Raw genomic sequence first — 23,493 nt, forward strand, 5'->3', positions numbered from 1 at the left:
CTCAGCAAGTGGACTACCTTCGCAACAGCACGCGGGTCGCACAACCCTCTGCAGGGGCAATTCTGGAAATTCTTGTTTTGAGCTATATGAGGAAGTTTGGTGTGCCACGTTTCTATACTCTTGGACATCCGATTTTTAAAGATTCTCTCCGGAGTTTTGAAGAATTTTGAAGGCCAAGTACACCTCAAGAACATCATCTTTTTACCTCTTGATTCTTGCTTAATGTTTGGTACAGTCTTCTCTAACTTTGTTTCTTTGAGTTTAGCCATGCTTGGCTAAACTAATCTTGGTTGACTTTTGTTGAGTCCTTTGAACTTTTGTTGAATGTTGAAGAATCCATGAACATGTTGTTAAAACTTTATGGTAATGTTTTGTGTTTTAACATCTTATCACTACTTGTATGTTTTAGTTCATGAGTTTAAATGTGTTTGTGGTGATTAGTTGGCTAATGTCTTGATTAAGTAAAGGATCCTCAAATTAGCAAGCAACAAATGATTTTTTTTTGTTTTTGCTTCACACAATCATAAAAACATTTCCTCCAACATGATGGTGAAAGCATGTGACCCCTCTTAGATTTGGTGACTTTTTGGTTCTTAATGCTAGTTGACTTTCACTAATTACATGCTTAATGGAAATTGTGACTTTAACTAAGGAAATTGTTATGAGCTTCTCTAACCATTTTTACAGCTAAGAAAAGTCTAGGTAATCTCAAGCTTCTTGGATTACTATAGCCAAATTAAGGATTTAAATCAAAGTATTGCACCATTGGATTATAATGATATGTTCATCAAAAGTCAAAGTGAGGAAACTTTAAGTCAACCATCTCTCCCTTATTGATTTTACATCAAACTCTTATTTTTGTTGCAATTGTCTATTTAAATCATAGTTAATTCTAGTTTGTTTCAAGTATTTCAAAAAATTAAAACCCCCATTTTTAATTTATTGTCATTTTCCAATTATTTTTAGAAAGAGATTTTTTATAGAGTTATCAAATTGAACCAATGTCCGTGGATTCGATCCCTTTACCACTGTACACTATTTTAGTGTGTAATAATTAGGGTTATTAATTTTGTTGGACTCGAAAACCACCATCCACCCTGGTCAAAGTCAAGGTCAACAGTCCATGTTCCTCCTGAGTTCATTCTACTGAATCTCGAGCCAACTTGCAAAGTCACCTTAGTGACTCATCAAGTTCATCAAATGTCCAGAAGACCTAAAGTTCATTCAGTCCAAAACCCTAGTCCTTCACTACACTTAATCAGAAACTCAAAAACGGCAAACCCTACCTCGACTCGTCGAGTCAACTAAGGGACTCGACGATTTCCTTTAGTCCCTTTCATGTTCAGCCCTTTTTAGTGGGATCTAAGGTCCCAAACTTTAGATCCAACCTCCCCTAGTGCAGATACCATGTAAAGTTGCAAACTTGACGTGCATACAAGGTCCTCCAAGGTCATAACATCAAAACTAAGGTTCCTACAAGGTTTTTGTGCATGGGAAGGGCCTAAGTTGGATAAAGTGAGCAACTTTATGTGATTAGGGACCTAAAGAGGTCCAGATCTGGAACCATAACCTTGTGATAAGTCCGGATCCGAGTATGACTCCATTTTGCACCAAAAATGGCCATTTACTTCCAAAGAAATGGATCTAGTCAAATAGATCTCAAGGTAATGACTTTATACCTCAAGATGGTGGCCAATACAGTGTAGATGTCGGATCTACTGCTTCTCTCATGGCTCTTTCTTCTTCAAGATCTAAAATCCTTCACAAATACACCTAAATTGCTTACAAAAACTCATTCTCTCACTCAAGAAGGTGCAAGGTCCAACTAGAGTTTTCTCTGGCTAACAAGGTGGTAAGGGAAGCCATAAGAGGCGGATTAAATTCTTTAAATAGGGTGCAAACCCTAAAAATCAGGGTGTTCCTTTAAAGTGCCTACTCGGCAACTCAGGGTCTTCCGACTCATCAAGTAGGATTGAAAACCCACGTCCTCATAATAACTTATACTTGCCTAGTTGGTGCTCCCCAACTCGCCTTGTCCATGCACAAAACCCTAAAAATTTGATAATTTAAATAATACCTAGAACAGGTGTTACATGGGCCATATGTTGGGCCATTGTTTATTGATTGGTTTTTCAGCCTTCAAAGTGTATGTTTGGACCCTGGTTTTCGACCAAGTTAGCTTAAGGGTAAAATAGTCTTTTCTACCCAAGCATGGACTTATGGTTATGTATTGGAACCCAATTATTAATTGGGTGTCGTTTTGGTGTTGATAGTTTGGGAACCTGTCAACCAACAACTAGAGTTTTATTTGCGGTACTTTAGCAGTGTGAGGTGAGTCTCCTCGCCATACCAGTGGGTCGAAGGCACCAAGGCTGACCCATTATGTATTATGTGATATGCTATTGATTTTGTGCTATGTGCTTTCATAATTTATTATGTGGTATGTGATATGCTAGTTGTCTTTGTGATTAATTGCATGGAAGACCTCGGGGGATTCCCGAGGCACTTAGGTGTATGATCTCAAAGGGTTTCCAAGGCATCCTAATTAAAGGCCTCAGGGGGGGGGGGGGGGGGGTCCGGAGGCACTAGGGTTTAAGACCTTGGAGGGTTTCCATGGCATCCTTAGTTAAGACCATGTAGGGGCTCCCATGATATTTAGCTAAGACCATGTAGGGGTTCCCATGACACCCGGTGTAAGACCCTAGAGGGCTTCCATGGCATCTTTATATGTTTGCATGTTTAGCTTATATGTTTGTATGTATGGGTTGATTGGTAGTTAATGAAGAGCATGTGGGGGTTCCCATGGTAGTGGGCTAAGACCCTGGAGGGTTTCCATGGCATCCGGAATAAGACCCTGGAGGGTTTCCAAGGCGTCCTTATATGTTTATATGCATGACTTGTGTAGTTAATCTCTCAACAAGTTGTTTAACCACGAAACATACGATCAACAACATCGTGATATGTTTTTAGGATGAAAACCTTTTGTTATTTACTTTTTATTTGCGTAATGGGACAGTTATTTTTAATTACTTTATGAATGCATAGACTTAATATATATTTATATAGACTTAATATAATTATTCATTTGTATTAAATAAACTAATTATTAGTTTTGATTGTAATGCTAGTAATTCTATTTAAATGACATTTTTGATATGGTCAAACTTTGTGCAAGACTTGCACTCTTCGAGTGAGTGCACTGGTAGAAGTGAAGGATGAAACAGAGCATTTTAAATCAAAAACAGAGTATGGTTTTTTTTTATTATTATTGCTTAAAATACTACTAAAATAAAAGCAAGAGAAAAGCAATCCAAAACAAACACACGTCCTTATCCTACTACAATTCAAATACTAAGAGTATCAAATACTTGTATTAATCTTGATTTCATTCCCTGCTTATCATGTAATCTTCGTGCCACTTTGGTGCCACCGATACCCAACTTGTATGGCGCGTCCCTACGTTCAGGTGCAAGAACACTTGATCCAGACATAACTTTCCCCTCCACTTCAGAAACTACCTTGTCCTCAAGGTGGTAATCATGATAAGTAACACTGGAATTCATCGAGCCACTTCCATGACGCCTATGCTGGTGAATGATCTGGCCAATGTACAAGCACCGATATCATGGATAACCTCTTCGGAACACACATTAGGATGCACAAATAGCTAGAGACCGTTCTATTGGTCCCCCAGATTTGAATTCCTTCGACAATGGCACCACCTTGTCGTTTTCACTTCCCTTATACGACTTAAGAACCGACACGTGAAACACCGATTGAATTCGGCTAGTAGCCGGTAAAGCGAGGCGATACGAAACCTTTCCGATGCGTTCTGTGATGACAAATAGACTGTAATAGCTCTTTGAAAACTTGTTCGAAAGTCGATTCGCCACAGTAGTTTTCCGATACGGTTGTAGTTTGACAAGAACTCAATCCCCTAGTAAAAATGCAACAACACGACACTTAGGGTTAGCCGTGGTTTCAATTCGACGTTGGGCTACGGATAAGTTTTCCTTAAACTGTCGCATCATCCCATCCCGTTGCAACAACATATGGAATTAGCATAGGTGGTCTGTAAAATCGTGACAAATGGAATTATACCAAAACTCAGCCCAACAATTGAGACCATTGATTAGGTTGTCTAGACACCATGGCCCGCAAATATTCCTCTAACCCCCTCTTGATAACTTCCATTAGCCCGTCAGTTTATGGGTGATACACTCTACTATACTTCAACACTATGCCACATAACATGAACAAGTAAGTACAAAATTTACTAAGAAAAACAATGTCGTAATCCGACACAATTGATTTAGGAGACCCATGATGTTTGACGACTATGTTGATGAGCAATCCAACAACCTTTTGAGTGGTATAATGGTTCCGTAAAGTACCAAAATGGACGTATTTAGTTAACCAATAAACTAACAAAAATTACGGGAACACCGTTCGAAATTGGTAACACGGTAATAAAGTCCATCGTCATGTCTTCCCAAATGGCCTCGGGGTGGGTAACGACTGTAAATAACCCCCGACAGCTTAAGTGGAATATTTGGTTTGCTGACAAATTAAGCAATGGTCAACGAATTCCTTGATATACTTCCGCATCCTCTTCTAGTAAAAGAATGTAGACAAACTCACCATCATCTTTTTAATTCCTCCATGCTCGGCGCTAGGTGTCTCGTAAAAATTGCTCGGTAGCTTATGCTTCTGTTTGGACTGGTTACCAAGGAAATATCGCCCTTGTTATATGAGAACCCCTTCCTGTTGTCGGAACCCTTCAATCAATTCACCTTGATTCAAGTGAGAATTTATGTCTAATAATTCTTCGAGACTCTTATTTTCAGTTTGTAATAACTCCAAGAACACGACCATAGGGTGACTGATGGCCACAAACATTGTTGTCACAATATCACCCTCCTCATAAACCCGAGAATGTCCGTCAGCCGCCTGGTTATTGATTCTTGTCTTATATGCGATCTCAAAGTTAAAGCCCATGGGTTTTCGAATATATTGTTGGCTTATATGCGATCTCAAAGTTAAAGCCCATGGGTTTTCGAACATATTGTTGCTGGACTGGCGTTTGTATGACTTGTTGCATTATCTCTTTGATGCTTTTGTGATTGGTAAGGATTAAGAATCGTCTGCCAATAAGGTATTATCGCTACTTATAAACCGCTTCAAAACTGTTTAAGATGCAACTAGATCAAGTTTATAAATTTCTAAAGACTATTTGCACACATTCAAACAATTTTTCAACAATTTTTGGTGATTTTTACAAAACCGCCTATCATTTCAGGAGTGATTTCGGACAGGTCTGTGAAGATGAACATTTTTACATTGGTTTGAGGCCATTAAAAATTTTAATAAAAATTATGAACAAAGTAGACTCATTTTTCCAAACTCCTAGAGTTTACAGATCTAAATTTCGACTTACGATGATTTTTCTATAATTTTTCTAAAAACAAGGACAAAAAAGTCAAAAACCAGAATTTTTTTTATAAGTTTAAAGATTGTAACCTCTTGAAAACACCCAGACATGATAGCTAGCACGTGCTTATATACTTGACTAGGTGTAAAACCCGTGTAATACAATGGTTGTGTAACAACGCAAATTTTCAAACAAATTTTTCATTTTAAAAATAAAGTATTTCCATTCAAAACAAGGCATAAATAATTTAAGTGTCATGTCAAATACAAATTGTCTAAATCCCAAGATCATAAAAACATCCTTCAGTGTGTATCGATCACGCCGGCGCCTTCCGACTGTCCTCGCTAGTACCTGAAACACATACATAACAACTGTAAGCATAAATGCTTAGTGAGTTCCCCAATATACAACTTACGCACATACGCCTTTCCAGGCCCTGACCTATCGGTCCATGTGCCTCAGGGGACTTCCGTCCCTGCTTGGTACACCTTCCGGTCCTACCCACGCCGACCTTCCGGTCCATCACACAACATATTGCCTTCCGGCCCATAACATATTGCCTTCCGGCCCATAATATAATCGCCTTCCGGCCCATGACATACATAGCACATATAACAAACAGCTTACCACATATAGCATACATATCACATATCATATCTGACCTTCCGGTCACACAGTCAAACCCTTCGGGGTACAGTATAGTGAGAAGACTCACCTCGTGAATGCTGAAAGCTAGCAAATCCTGAAATCACTCGTGCACAATCCGACGAGCTACAACCTCCCTATAACATCACATATCTCTCATTAACACTTATATCTTCTAAGTGTGACTATCCCTAAGAAGTCAGACTTCGGTCAACTCTGGTCAACGGTCAACTCGACCGGACTCGGCGAGTGCCATGGCGACTCGGCGAGTCTAGACGTCCTCCAACTCTCTGAGATTCCTTATCTACTCGTCGAGTATCCTCCTTGACCCGACGAGTTACTCCTGGAAGAATCGCGGGGCCACCCCGACTCAACTCGCCGAGTCTGAAGAACAACTCGACGAGTCCCAGTTAATCTTCAAGCTACTCGCCGAGTCTGTTCATCGAACTCGGCGAGTCCATGCCATGCAACCGCTCAAACTGCATCCTAAGGTCAGAACTGCTTCGACCATTCCTAGGTCTGGCCTTCCTAGGCTGATCCATCACGTAAATTCCTCATTTCAGTGCTCATGATACACCATATGATTCATAATTTACATTTTGACCTAAGGCATAAGGATTCCAATCCAAAACCTTCATCAATTCCCGAAATGAACAGACATGGGACATTCTGGACCTCCAAAGGTCCCAATACAGGGTTACAATCGATTAGGGGACTAGGGTAACATTCAATCTATTCACAAAAGGGTTCCATAACCCTAATTCCATAATCACATCAACATAGCAGAGTTTACTCGAATTCTTACCTGGATGATGTATTCTCTGTGTCCCCAATCCTCAGAATGTGACTCCCTTGCTGTTCCTTTAGCCAATCCCTTCTCTTCCTTGCACAACAACTCTTCTATAATCAACAATGGCCTATAATCCTTGCTCCAGATGCAAACAATCGATTTAGGGTTCTTCTCAGAAGGCTAAAATGAACAATGACGGCCAATGAGTCCTTTTTATACGTCCCAAACCTGAACGGTTAGGGTTTTTACTAAACAGCGTAGACTCGCCGAGTCCATATCTGGACTCGTCGAGTCCAGTCGCGATCCCGCGACCAAGTCTACGATCCTACTCGGCGATTCTAGGCTCCAACTCGCCGAGTCCCCTCTTAAATCACCCCAAAAACATAATTTAACAATACCTGAGATTCCGGGCTGTTACAGGTTGATTAAGAAAAAAGATTAAATATCAAAATGTAAACAATTAAGTATTTCTAAAATAAAATTTAAAATAAAGAATGAAGAAAAGTATTAATTGAAATTTACTATTATATTTATTATATTTAATACTTTACATATATAAATAACAACACTATTTTGGTTTACGAGAAGATTTACTTCGTTAGTTTTATTAAAAGAAATTAAATTATATACTATTGGTTGCATACTATTCATTTTCTTCATGGTCTTAGGGTTTTAAGACCACAACACCTTTATCTACAGAAAATATAGGATTTTCCGGGGATAAAGTCTTTCCAAATACAAACAAATGATAATAAGGGACATGCATGCAATTATAAACGGTTTTGGAACGAGACTCACAAACTACTTTTTATAGAAAATATTGGATTTTCTGGAGTTTTACAACTTATTATAAGAGACGATATTACAAAGTTTTTCCTACAAACATGCTTATGAACTCACCAACATTTTATGTTGACGCTTTTCAAAACGACTTGTATTCTCAGGAACTCAGTGAACATGTACTCGAGCCTTGGATCTGGATTATTTTATTACCTTTTGAGCAATCCTACTTTTGTATTCTTGTGTAATTGTTAAACAAGTACAATTTGTAAAGTAATGAATGTCGGTACATTGTAATGTACGATGTTTGGTTGCTATGTTTCTTTCATATTCAATTGTTATGATACTACCTAATCACGTCAACCGCCCCTGGACATTTCTGCCGTCCTGGTTCGAGACGTTAACATGATCTTCGATTCTGGTTTAGATTGTTTTGGCTAAAAATCAACTGATTTAAGATTCGATTTATGTGTCCGCACTGTTGCGCTGACACTTCGAAAAGTCATAACTTCCTGATACATAGTCAAATTTACGTGTTGGATTGGAAAACTGCATCCTCATATTAACTTGTACTCGCCGAGTTGGAGCTCCCCAACTTGCCAGATCCATGCACAAAACCCTAAAAATTCGATAATATAAATAATACCAGGAACAGGTGTTACATGGGCCACATTTTGGGCCTTCATTTATTGATTGGTTTTTGGGCCTTCAGAGTGTGTGTTTGGACCTTGGTTTTGGACCACGTTAGGTTAAAGGTAAAGTAGTCTTTTTTACCAATGCATGGACTTATGGTTATGTATTGGAACCCAATTATTAATTCGGTGTCATTTTGATGTTAACAGTTCGGGAACCTGTCAACCAGCAGCTAGAGTTTTATCCGTGGGACTTCAGCAGTCTGAGGTTAGTCTCTTCACTATACCAGTGGGTCGAAGGCACCACGTCCGACCCATTATGTATTATGTGATATGCTAGTGATTTTGTGCTATGTGCTTTCATAATTGATTATGTGGTATGTGATATGCTAGTTGTCTTTGTGATTAATTGCATGGAAGACCTCGGGGGATTCCCGAGGCACTTAGGTGTATGATCTTAAGGGGTTTCCAAGGCATCCTAATTAAAGGCCTCAGGGGGGGGGGGTTCCGGAGGCACTAGGGTTTAAGACCTTGGAGGGTTTCCATGGCATCCTTAGTTAAGATCATGTGGGGGCTCCCATGATATTTGGCTAAGACCATGTAGGGGTTCCCATGGAACCCGGTGTAAGACCCTCGAGGGTTTCCATGGCATCTTTATATGTTTTCATGTTTAGCTTATATGTTTTTATATATGGTTTGATTGGTAGTTAATGAAGACCATGTGGGGGTTCCCATGGCAGTGGGCCAAAACCCTGGAGGGTTTCCATGGCATCCAGAGTAAGACCCTGGAGGGTTTCCATGGCATCTGGAGTAAGACCCTGGAGGGTTTCCAGGGCATCCCTATATGTTTATATGCATGACTTGTGTAGTTGATACGGGTTATGTGATTATATGTGTAAGTCCTCGGAGGGTTTCCATGGTTTCCTTATATGTTGATATGCATGGCTTATGTGATTGATAAGACCAATGTGATACATATGCTTTATGAGGTTATGTGGATTTTGTGGATTATATGGGGTATGCTCTGCGGAACTCACTAAGCTTCGTGCTTACAGTTTTGTTTATGGTTTCAGGTATCATTGGTTTGAAAAAAGGGCTCGGCTTGATCGCAATGCACACCCGTGTTTTCCGCAAGATGTGATTTTGGGATGAACTCTTATAAATGTTTTAATTAGCAACGGTTTTGGATTGTTCGGGTTAAATAATATCTGTGTTTTGATTATAACAAAAAGTGTAACACCCCTATTCTCTGGTATTAAATTATGATTATATATTTTCGTGATTTCGAGGTTTACTTGATGATTTGATTTCCCTGACTCGTCGAGTAGCAGCGGGTTGGTCCACGTGTTTAAGTGGCCTACTTGCCGAGTCCAAGAAGGGACTCGACGAGTAGGAGCTGGTGGATGAAACCATAATTTCTGGGGTTTTGCACCCTATTTAAGGGATCATTAGCCTCCTTTAGCCTCCTTGCATTCCCTTGAGAGCTCAACAAAACCCTAACACATGTGTGTGTGCTCCATTTGTGTGTTTTAAGCTTTGGAAGAGGATTTTTGGTGAGAAGAGCTTGGAGAACAAGTGGTTGGAAGCAAGGAACGTGTGGTAATCAGAAATCTACCTCAGTTAGCATCAAGTGAAGGTATCAAGTCGTTATCTTGACCTCATTTCCTTATAGATCTCAATGGGTGAAGTTTAGGGCTTTTCTAGCATATTAGGAAGCTTTCTTGTGTATGAGCTAAGATCTGAAGTTGCAACTTCAGATCTAAGCTCTCTTGGGTCTGTAAGTCCATAAAGCTTCCAACTTTTGCAACTTTGAGACTCTCCTTAGGAGTAAAACTCCACCATAAGCTTGGATTTTTCATTTAGAGTCTTTAGAGCCTTGCATACACGTAGAGGGACTCAACAAGTTGCATGGTCAACTCGGAGAGTCCGATGAAGATTGTCGTGGGCTTGGCGAGCCAGTAGAGTGACTTGGCGAGTCAGCTAGGGTTTTCTTGACCTTTCGACATGCATGAACTCAGCAGGTTGCAGGGAAACTTGACGAGTTGGCTAAGGATTTTACGGCCATAAACGATAGTAAATCGATGAGTCACTTAAGTGACTCGGTGAGCTGACGAGTTATGCAAGGAACTCGGTGAGTGGCCAAATGTACTCGACATGTTGAGGTCAACATGGACTGTTGACCTTGACCGTTGACTTTGAATTTGAACAAGGGTTGACCAATTGACTTTTGGGGCATTTTGGGAGGTTGGTAATTTTCAAGTATGGTTCTATGGTGAATATAGATGGTGGAGTTTATACCGGTCATCCGAGAGTTTGAGCTTATCTTTCAAGTCGACTGTTGCGAGGTGAGTTATCCTCACTATCGATAGGGACTAAGGCACCAAGGCCGACCATTTATGGATTGTATCCGGTTATGGAATGATATGTTTATTTGTTTGCATCCTGGTACTTAGGATGGTGATATGATTATACTTAGTGACCTAGTTAGGTCGGTGTCCTGGTTATAAGATGATGCTATGTTAGTGATCAGTTAGGTATGTATCCCGGTTTTTGGGATGTTGCTATGATTAGTGATCTGTTAGATCGGTTTGATTGTTATATGATATGAGCTAACGTATGATATTTATGTGTACATGTTTGTTTTATTGGGGGTTGGGTTGAGGCAGTCCTGTATTGTGCTTTAGGCCAACATACCCGACGAGCCGCCCGGATAGGCTGTAGATCCTACGAGGTGGTCCAGTTAGGCTGAAGGCTCATTATGCATGCTATTTTGTATTTGTTGATATGATATGACTATGGTTATATGAGGATGGTATTTTAGGGGTAGCTCACTAAGCTTTCGGGCTTAGAGTTTCAGTTTGTTGTTTCAGGTACTTCTGCTGATCGCGGGAAGGCGGATGCATGATCGTACTGCTCCTCCTGCTGTTATGATTTTATTATTTGATATTGGGATGCTCTGGTATTTATTATTTTGAAAACAAACTATGTAAAGTTAAATGGTTTTAAGTGTTTTGAAAAAGTTTAAATTTGGCATGATTTTTTGTGGGTGTTTCAAAAAGGAAATATTTACCCTTGCTTTTTGGCTCATTACAACGGCTATGAATTTAAATATAAATTACAATATAATAATATAGAGTGTAATTTAACTTATAGAGATTACCTAGATAAAAGTACGGAAATTGCACTGACAGAGATTCTACTCGAAGGCTACTACTTGTCAGGCACTTAGGGGTTACAGGGCTTGGCCGGTATACTAGAAACTAAGGAAATTCGGATCTAATAAATAAAGAACTCAATGGATTAACCTATAGGGGTGGGATATGAGAAGCATATACATTTATAGCCGAAAAAAGATATGCATCTCGCACACTCTATCGGGGCGCACTGTGCATATCTTCAGGGTTCTAATGTTTGGTTCTCTGAGTGGTGCCACGTGTCGAGATCTGGGTGGATATCATGCACGCCGCTCATCTTGTAAAGAGATCTACAACTTTTATTTATACTCCGTCGACTAATTTTGATGTTATTTTAAAAGTTATGTTTTTAACATGCTGAAACTGTTAAATTCCGTTAATAATTCATAAGTTTCTCATCCGACGTTCATTATTGACTGTCTTTATTTATATCAACAGACTCCTATTAACGTCATTTTCGAAGACTGTTTTGGCTAAAAATCAACTGATTTAAGATTCGATTTCTGTGTCCACACTGTTGCGCTGACACTTTGAAAAATCATAACTTCCTCATACATAGTCAGATTTAGCGTTCTCTATATGCGTGCTCCTGGTTTTACGATTACTACAACTAACGTTTTGATTGCTCAGGCTAATAAACAATCTATCAAAAATTTAATTTTTTTTACAGCACTCGTTCTTGTATTAGGTGATCGCAAATCTTCAAAGAAGAATAACTTATAATCATGAGAAGTCGGATTTCAACGCTCGTTATACGTATGGAATCATTTTCATATACACTATAGATTTAGTTAAGGTTATTTATCCTAACTAACGGTCTATAAAAAAACATTTTTAACTTTATTATATCTTAATTGACTAACCCAAATCTCCATGACTTGAATGATTCCTTGGAGATGAAGAACGGAGTTCGATTTCTTAAAATTAGAGTGGAGTTCGATGGCACAGTAGATGTCTTTTTTTTAGTATTCGATCACAATACGAACGAACGAGGAGTAGGAGACGTTCTTAAATGTATTTTCACATTTTGCCCTAAAGTAACTAAGATTGGGAATTTGAAAAAAAAAACATGTTAGTTACTTTGCAATATTCATTATACTTGTAATAAGGTATTAAGTGTCCTATCCTATCCGTTCGGCTAACGACCCTCCACCAATCAAGCAAGTGGTGGGTGTGAGTGTACACCCATTAAGTGTCATTTTATAGGCAGCAACCTTATACCTACCATATAGATCGGCTTCGTGAATGAGGCCTATTAGCGATAAGATTATTACCATACATATATATATATATATATATATATATATATATATATATATATATATATACACACATATATATATATATGTATATTAATCTTCTAATAATATAATTGTATAGGGTTGAATTTTAAACTTGTAAAACTCTAAGGGTTTGAAATTTAAATTACTTAAAATTAAACTTTTAATCATAAAATTTAAATTTTAAAACTTGAGGACAAGTTTTCAACTTTTCAAAACAAAAGCGATCAAATAACAAATAAGTTAAATTAAACAATTAATTTCATAATTATCTATATTTGACTTAATCCAATTTTAGTTACAAGATAATTACCAAATAATATAAATAATCCATCTTCATCATATAAATAAACTATTATTCAAAAGATTTGAAATTATCTATTGTTTTAGCATGGATAATCATTCAATTACAATAAAATTTGGATCTTATCTTCAAAAAATGATTTAGGCATTAATCCCATGACAAAACAGCAACAAAATCCCAAAATATCATCTGCCAGACGCACAGACTCACCGAGTCGGGCCAACTCGCCGAGTCCAGATACTGAGTCGCCGAGTTGAGTCGGGCAGAGGAAAAAAATGATTTTCAGCTACCAAACAGTTAAAGCATCAAATACAACTGAAACCAATCAAGGCTCTGATACCACTAATGGGTTTTATGCATAAGAACAATCCTACGTGCTCAAACAAACCCTAATGCTTGGATCTAGGTTTCTCTATTGTACATGCAATGAATCCAAGACTTATAAACCCTAATCTAGCATACATATATCAAAGACTAACATATAGAATCAAATCTAGATGTTTACCTCTTCAATGGAAGCTTGATTCTTCTTTCTTGGAGCTTAGAGTCACAATTGTAACTCCTCTAATGGCTTACAAACGCCACAAGCAAGAAGGCAACTATATGAGAGAGGTGGGAGGATGCTAAATTCCGCCCTAGGGTTTCCTTGGAAGCAAGTGGTCGAATTTGGGAGTTAGGGGTCCCTATTTATACTGTTGGATGCTAGGGTTTCGGTCAAAACCCTAATGGATAAGTTAGCCATCAAGCAGCCGAAGGAACCTTCTAGAATAAGGCCCTTGGATGAAAATATGATGATCCTTCATCATAATTTCATTCCCCCTTAGTCCATTAGGTTTCCTTAGCCCAAAAACTTAACTATCATACATTTGACAGTTTATACCCCTTTATTTAATTAATCTCTTTCAGTCACCAAACTAAGAGTAAATTACACGAATGGTCCCTATGGTTTGGGATAATTTGCACGTTTGGTCCCTAACTTATTTTTTAACTTGGAAGGTCCCTACTGTTTGTTATTGATACACATTTGGTCCCTATTGTTTATTTTTGTTACGCATTTGATCCCTATCTTACATAAAAAGACAATTATTTAAATAGAGAAAAATGATAGAGTAGGTAAGGTATGGAGATGAGGTGAGATTGGGGTGTGTTTATTTAAATAAATTAAAAAATCAAGGGAAAAATAGACTTTTTATGTAAGACAGGGACCAAACGTGTAATAAAAACAAACAGTAAGGACCTTCTGAGTTAGAAAAATAAGTTAGGGACCAAACGCGCAAATTACCCTAAACCATAGGGACCATTCATGTAATTTACCCCCATATTAATTCCTAATTAATTTATGACCAATATTAATTAAATAATATGATTTCTCTTTTAATATATTAATCTTATAATATATTAATAAATCATAATATCCTCTCTCCTTAAATTACCTTGTCAAGTTGCTCTGGTGAAGGCAACCCAAAAGGACCATGCACAACCGGGTCTAGTACATACCAAATATAGTTACGGACTTAGACACAAATCCAACATATTCTAGCAAGGAACGAGGAGAGGGTCATAGATCTGCTACTATTTCTTTTTATAGTTTATTTTAACATATATCATTCATAATTTAGATAATTTCCATGCATATTTTCCTTTTTGTTATTGTATGGCCTATTTCGGGTACTTTCTAGTTTTGTGAGCTTTATTGCAGATTTCATAGAGATTAGTGGAGCGGTGTAACAACCCGAAGTTGTTCATCGCTGAAAACCCATTTTACCCGTATAACTCGTCGGAAATCGAAATGTCCCGATATCGTTTTTGGGTTTAGTTAGTAAAATTTATATGTTTATTTTAACTCAATGAGTGTCCATTACATTTAGGAACTCAAGAAATCAGACCAAAAACATTGTTACATAAGTTTTAGAAACGTCCCCGCCGGGTGACGGAAACTCAATCGGGTGCGACCTAAAGCTTCGTTTAAGGCCGGTATCGGGTAGAATTCCACCGTGTCCAAGTTTTAGGAACTATATAAACATGTTTAACCTCTCATTTGAAGCTTTTTCCTTCTCTCTCTACTCTCTCTCTAACCTCTCTCCTAAATCCAAAGATTAAGGGTCCAAAACTCAATTTTAAGGCCTCAAATCCTTAAGGTACCTTCCTAGCCTTAATCTATAGCATGTTTGGCTTCCAAATTTGACATTTAATCATGAAATGGGACTACATATGTGAGTTTACGGCCCAGGAGGCTGTCTAGGCCGTAAACACCATTTTGAAGGGTTTTAAGCCCTTAAACTCCTTCCTAAACTCATTTGGACTTTAGATATGGCTAAGGGACTTCAAGATATGGACTTAGAACATTTATAACTTTTATTTTGAGTCATTTGAAGGAGTTTACGGCCAAGGCATAAGCTTGGGCCGTAAACTCATGTAAATGGGGTTTTTCATGCCCTTAAACCCTTCCAAATCACTACTATGGCTTAGATATGAATTATAGGACATTGGTTTTAGCATTTGGACACTTGAAACATGACTTTTGAGGGACTTATATGAGTTTACGGCCAAGGTGTGTGCTTGGGCCGTAAACTCCCCAAAACAAGGCATAAATTCAATTCTAAGGTGTTAGAAAGCCATCCAACACCACCAAAAGCCTTGGAATAAATCAAAGGACCAACAAAAAATAGTTTAAGGGCCTTAAACACATCATTTGTGGGATTTCTAAGAGTTTACGGCCAAGGCTTGTTCTTGGGCCGTAAACTCCATGATTCATGGTGTTAGAATGCTAACTAAACACCCCTAAAGCCTTTAGATAAATTTTAGAAGCCCTTCTATGCAAGTTTTAGACCTTGAAACACCTTGTAGCACCATATAGTAGAGTTTACGGCCATGAGAGGGGTCTCATGGGTTGTAAACTCCATAAATCCCTCATATGTCCCATACAAACTCATGTTAGGCCTTGAAATAATTCTATTAATCACATGTGATTTGTTCTAGCTCCATTTAACACCATTTTCTTGGAAAAATAGGAGTTTACGGCCATGGAGCCATGCTAGGCCGTAAACTCCCATAAGTGGGTCTATTTTATGTTTTAAAACCATTCCAAGTCCCTAAACCAAGTCTAGAAATTATCCCCTAAGTGTTTGAAGTCATTTAGCACCTTAAACCACACCCACCATGAGTTTACGGCCGTAAACTCATGGGGAATGGGTGTTTTAGACCAAAAACTCTTCTATTAGTTTACTCATGGGGAGTAAACTCAAGTCCCAAGTCCCTAGTGTCATTTCACGTCCTTAAACGCCACCCGGGTCCCTCCAAACACTTGTATCGGAGTGTTTTCGCGACTTGAAGCAAGTGTCCCTAACAAATAGCTAATCTAAGTCCTAATTAGATACAAATGTGTATCTTTAAATTATACTTAGGAACCTCGCGCATTTACAAGCCCCGGACTAAAGTTTAGCATCCGAAATCGTCACGTTTCTCGTCCGGTGAGTTCATACCCCAACCCTTTTTCACTGTTTTTAACTGTTTTCAGGGGGAATACAAGCAAAAGTACAAGTGTTTCTTGTACTTAAACTGATTTACAATTTAATGATTTTAGTTTCTAAATGTCATGATTTCCAAAGATTATGATAACTGATGTTTCGAATTGCAGGTTAATTATAGATTTCTTTCGAAAAGTGTTTTGATCTACATTATCTTTTGTAAAAGAAATCATACTAATTATAACAAATATAACTAATAGGATAGAACGAATGCGAATACGGATATAACTAGGTACAAATACGAATAACGAATTCGAATACTAATAGGAGTACGAATACGAATACTAATACGAATACGAATGTAATTTAGAACGAATATGTCTACGAATACGAATATGTCTATGAATACGAATACATCTACGAATACGAATACGCCTACGAATACGAATGCGTCTACGAATACGAAATAACGCCTTTGGTTGACACTAAGACTTCGAATATATAGTTAATGTACTCCTTGAGTGTCACCAGAGTTTCGAATTTATTACGAAAATACTCCTCTGGACCTCTACTGAGTTTCGAATATATCCGCCTCAGAATGTCGACAGAGCTTCGAAATTACAACTAAGTTAGTAGATTATAGTCATCCGATCGTAGAATAACTAAGGAAGTAGAACACATAATTAATACTACTTACATAGTAATTACTGGTATTTCGAAATCAGACTTAAGAACAAAACACCACACATAGGAAAATATGGGATTTTCCTGGGATAGCATTAAAATCATTAACGAACCTAGATACGAATAGACAACTCAACTTATAGGAAAATATGGGATTTTCCTGGGTAACACAACAGCACATAACCGAATAAAGAAACAAACGAATAACTATAACTATAAGGAAAATATGGGATTTTCCTGGAATGTCATAACCAACCGTTTTCGAAATTGTATCAAGGGATAACTAAACTGTTTTTAATAAGAAAATATGGGATTTTCTTCATCATCAACTTTTCTCGAATGTAAAGGAACTTGTCTTTTCAAAACTAAACTGCTTATGAACTCACCAGCTTTATGCTGATTTTCAAACTGCTTGTATTCTCAGGTCAACGTTAGACAGGTACATTGCAACCTTTTGGATAAGACGGAGCATCCCGAAGACTCGTCTTTACTTTTGTCTATATTACATATGTATAATACATGTACAACTTTACTTTCAATCAGATGTAAACAATATTATGTAATGTAATGTTTTGTGATTACTGCTTTACTATGTGCATTGGATTTGATACTCAACGTGGAGTCAACCCCGGAAATGTTTCCGCCTTTGGCTTTCGGGGTGTGACAGATTGGTATCAGAGCCCTTGTTTATAGTGAACTGGTATACCAAAGCTTACATGGTATAAGACTATAAACATTAAAGGGCCTAAGTGCTCTGAACTAAAAGTATCCTATAATATATAAGTATTTTCAAAAAGTATTTAAGTATGCCGAGCCATTGAAATCCGTAACTATAAGTAGAACAAAACATAAGTAAATGGGTGTTGTACGCTGCAGTTAAACCTGGGCAGTTATGTAGTCGTGTCTAGGGTCAATATAGCCTGGCCAACTATATTCATTCGAGACACGACCAACATGTGCTTGGGAGTGACAGTAGTATGCGGCATACCTAAAACTTACCCAATATCCCAAACAACGAATCGTCGCTGCAGCGAACCATGAAATACTATGGGAGTATTTCTCGAGCCGATCCTTTGCAGAAATCTTCGTATACGCGTTATTCCTTGATTATTCCTCTAGCGATAAAATGTTCTATCTTGATAACTCCTTTCTGCTTTATCGCTTTGTATGATGTTATATTTGCTCTGATGAGATATCTCCTGTCCCATATCTCTCGATTCAATTCAGAGGACTTATGATCCTCTCTTTCCTGATCTTTTTAGATCAAGATGCCTCCAAGAAAGAGACCCAGCTCAACGAACAACAACAATCCTCCTCCGCCACCACCTCCTATTCAAATCGATTTGGAAACACTTCAGGCAACCATTTCCGCTACTATATCAGCTCTCTTACCTCAACTGAACTCTAGGGGTTCGGGAGGTGAAATCCAAAACCCAGATGATAGCCAGGGACACCAAAAAGGGGGTTCCTATAAAGACTTCATGAACGCAAAACCGACATTCTTCGATGGCACAGGAGTTGTCATTGCCTTAACCCGATGGTTCGATAGAATCGAATCAATCTTTGAGATATGTGGCTGTTTGGAGTCTGATAGAGTCAAGTTTGCTGCCTGCACTCTCCTCGATAAAGCTTTGACTTGGTGGAACGGCCGAGTCAAATCCCTGACCTGATCGGTAGCTAATGCTATGGGATGGGAAGTAATGAAGGAACTCCTACGTGCGGAGTATTGCCCTCGGGGTGAAATCCAGAAGCTGGAAAACGAGCTATGGAACCTGAAGATGAAAGGTTCCGATATCGCCTCTTACACTTCAAGGTTTGATGACCTGGCACTCCTTTGTCCGGGAATGGTTACCCCGGAAAGCAAAAAGATAGAAAGATTCATCTGGGGATTAACCCAACCAACAAAGGGGAACGTTATAGCAGCAAAGCCAGATACCTACGACAGTGCAAAGTGTCTGGCTCAAACTTTGATCGATCACAGTGATGTGCAGGAAGAAGCTGACACCACCCCCAAGCCCACATAAAAGAGTGGTGAGAAAAGAAAGTTTTGGAAGAAGAAGAAGAGTCAATCTTCCCCAGAACTCTCAAAGAAACAGCAAATAGTGGCAGTCCACGCTGCTACAATCCCTGCTGCTGTTTCTGTTGTCAATTCCACATCTCAAGCACCTGTCACCGGATATGCCGGTATCCTCCCATGGTGTAACCATTCCAGCTACCACCATCGCATCCCTGGCCCTTGTCATGCAAAGTTTTGTAGAAGCTGTGGCCAGGAAGGTCACCTCGCACGAACCTGCAAAACCCCAACCCCGTCAACTAGTCAGGCTTCCGGAGCAGGTATCGGTCAAACCTGCTACAGTTGTGGAGAGGTCGGACACTGTAAGCGAAACTGTCCGAAGACAGTAACATCTGGCAACACCGGGAGAGTCCTAACCATGGGACAAGAGAGGACAGCCGCCGATCCCACCGTTGCTACAGGTATACTTCTCTTTGATAAATCTTGTGGTTGTGATCCTTCTCGATTTTAATGTGGTAAAATTTTCTAAATCCTTTGTCAATAATCGAAACGTGCACCGTCAAGATAACTAATCAATGAGATAGAGAAACGGGAAGTAACAGTTCTTTCCTCTCAATGTCTATCCCGAAGGATTCCCGGGAGTTTCTTTCGAACGTCTAGTTTAGTCTCACATCTGACCCTCCGAGATCTTTGTAGAAATCGATTCTATAACCCTTAGATTTCGGATACCCTTAGAGCTTGATAACATCTATCTAGATCACCACGTCTCAAATCCTTAGAAGCGTCTGCCCAACGAAACCCTAGTGATTCCTTGAGGAAACCGAAGTCGTCCAGGTTTGAAACCTCCATGAGAAAACAGATTGCTATCGTAGATTGAGAGAGAGTCAATGTGCAAGACAAGGACACGTCCCGCTAATGAGAATTCGTAGAACGCCCAGCAGAGACCTGATTCCACTTGAGAAAGTGAAGATCCGATGCAACAAATCCATTCGTATCCCATTCCAATCCATGATCTGTATCTTATTCTTTGAATTTCGGGACGAAATTCCCTCTAACGGGGGGATAATGTAACAACCTGAAGTTGTTCATCGCCGAAAACCCATTCTACCCATATAACTCGTTGGAAATCGAAATGTCCCGATATCGTTTTTGGGTTTAGTTAGTAAAATTTATATGTTTATTTTAACTCAATGAGTGTCCAATCCATTTAGGAACTCAAGAAATCAGACCAAAAACATTGTTACATAAGTTTTAGAAACGTCCCCGCCGGGTGACGGAAACTCAATCGGGTGCGACCTAAAGCTTCGTTTAAGGCCGGTATCGGGTAGAATTCCACCGTGTCCAAGTTTTAGGAACTATATAAACATGTTTAACCTCTCATTTGAAGCTTTTTCCTTCTCTCTCTACTCTCTCTCTAACCTCTCTCCTAAATCCAAAGATTAAGGGTCCAAAACTCAATTTTAAGGCCTCAAATCCTTAAGGTACCTTCCTAGCCTTAATCTATAGCATGTTTGGCTTCCAAATTTGACATTTAATCATGAAATGGGACTACATATGTGAGTTTACGGCCCAGGAGGCTGCCTAGGCCGTAAACACCATTTTGAAGGGTTTTAAGCCCTTAAACTCCTTCCTAAACTCATTTGGACTTTAGATATGGATAAGGGACTTCAAGATATGGACTTAGAACATTTAAAACTTTGATTTTGAGTCACTTAAAGGAGTTTACGGCCAAGGCATAAGCTTGGGCCGTAAACTCATGTAAATGGGGTTTTTCATGCCCTTAAACCCTTCCAAATCACTACTATGGCTTAGATATGAATTATAGGACATTGGTTTTAGCATTTGGACACTTGAAACATGACTTTTGAGGGACTTATATGAGTTTACGGCCAAGGTGTGTGCTTGGGCCGTAAACTCCCCAAAACAAGGCATAAATTCAATTCTAAGGTGTTAGAAAGCCATCCAACACCACCAAAAGCCTTGGAATAAATCAAAGGACCAACAAAAAATAGTTTAAGGGCCTTAAACACATCATTTGTGGGATTTCTAAGAGTTTACGGCCAAGGCTTGTTCTTGGGCCGTAAACTCCATGATTCATGGTGTTAGAATGCTAACTAAACACCCCTAAAGCCTTTAGATAAATTTTAGAAGCCCTTCTATGCAAGTTTTAGACCTTGAAACACCTTGTAGCACCATATAGTAGAGTTTACGGCCATGAGAGGGGTCTCATGGGCCGTAAACTCCATAAATCCCTCATATGTCCCATACAAACTCATGTTAGGCCTTGAAATAATTCTATTAATCACATGTGATTTGTTCTAGCTCCATTTAACACCATTTTCTTGGAAAAATAGGAGTTTACGGACATGGAGCCATGCTAGGCCGTAAACTCCCATAAGTGGGTCTATTTTATGTTTTAAAACCATTCCAAGTCCCTAAACCAAGTCTAGAAATTATCCCCTAAGTGTTTGAAGTCATTTAGCACCTTAAACCACACCCACCATGAGTTTACGGCCGTAAACTCATGGGGAATGGGTGTTTTAGACCAAAAACTCTTCTATTAGTTTACTCATGGGGAGTAAACTCAAGTCCCAAGTCCCTAGTGTCATTTCACGTCCTTAAACGCCACCCGGGTCCCTCCAAACACTTGTATCGGAGTGTTTTCGCGACTTGAAGCAAGTGTCCCTAACAAATAGCTAATCTAAGTCCTAATTAGATACAAATGTGTATCTTTAAATTATACTTAGGAACCTCGCGCATTTACAAGCCCCGGACTAAAGTTTAGCATCCGAAATCGTCACGTTTCTCGTCCGGTGAGTTCATACCCCTACCCTTTTTCACTGTTTTTAACTGTTTTCAGGGGGAATACAAGCAAAAGTACAAGTGTTTCTTGTACTTAAACTGATTTACAATTTAATGATTTTAGTTTCTAAATGTCATGATTTCCAAAGATTATGATAACTGATGTTTCGAATTGCAGGTTAATTATAGATTTCTTTCGAAAAGTGTTTTGATCTACATTATCTTTTGTAAAAGAAATCATACTAATTATAACAAATATAACTAATAGGATAGAACGAATGCGAATACGGATATAACTAGGTACAAATACGAATAACGAATTCGAATACTAATAGGAGTACGAATACGAATACTAATACGAATACGAATGTAATTTAGAACGAATATGTCTACGAATACGAATATGTCTATGAATACGAATACATCTACGAATACGAATACGCCTACGAATACGAATGCGTCTACGAATACGAAATAACGCCTTTGGTTGACACTAAGACTTCGAATATATAGTTAATGTACTCCTTGAGTGTCACCAGACTTTCGAATTTATTACGAAAATACTCCTCTGGACCTCAACTGAGTTTCGAATATATCCGCCTCAGAATGTCGACAGAGCTTCGAAATTACAACTAAGTTAGTAGATTATAGTCATCCGATCGTAGAATAACTAAGGAAGTAGAACACATAATTAATACTACTTACATAGTAATTACTGGTATTTCGAAATCAGACTTAAGAACAAAACACCACACATAGGAAAATATGGGATTTTCCTGGGATAGCATTAAAATCATTAACGAACCTAGATACGAATAGACAACTCAACTTATAGGAAAATATGGGATTTTCCTGGGTAACACAATAGCACATAACCGAATAAAGAAACAAACGAATAACTATAACTATAAGGAAAATATGGGATTTTCCTGGAATGTCATAACCAACCGTTTTCGAAATTGTATCAAGGGATAACTAAACTGTTTTTAATAAGAAAATATGGGATTTTCTTCATCATCAACTTTTCTCGAATGTAAAGGAACTTGTCTTTTCAAAACTAAACTGCTTATGAACTCACCAGCTTTATGCTGATTTTCAAACTGCTTGTATTCTCAGGTCAACGTTAGACAGGTACATTGCAACCTTTTGGATAAGACGGAGCATCCCGAAGACTCGTCTTTACTTTTGTCTATATTACGTATGTATAATACATGTACAACTTTACTTTCAATCAGATGTAAACAATATTATGTAATGTAATGTTTTGTGATTACTGCTTTACTATGTGCATTGGATTTGATACTCAACGTGGAGTCAACCCCGGAAATGTTTCCGCCTTTGGTTTTCGGGGTGTGACAAGTGGGAATGTTCGGGACATATGGAAAGCGATTGGACTTAGAGGGAGTTGAGAATTATAGGCTTGGTGATAATGGAGTTGATGCATTGAGCGGGCATGATGATTATTTGAAG

This window comes from Lactuca sativa, chromosome 9 (assembly GCF_002870075.4).
Source record: "Lactuca sativa cultivar Salinas chromosome 9, Lsat_Salinas_v11, whole genome shotgun sequence".
Taxonomy (NCBI): domain Eukaryota; kingdom Viridiplantae; phylum Streptophyta; class Magnoliopsida; order Asterales; family Asteraceae; genus Lactuca; species Lactuca sativa.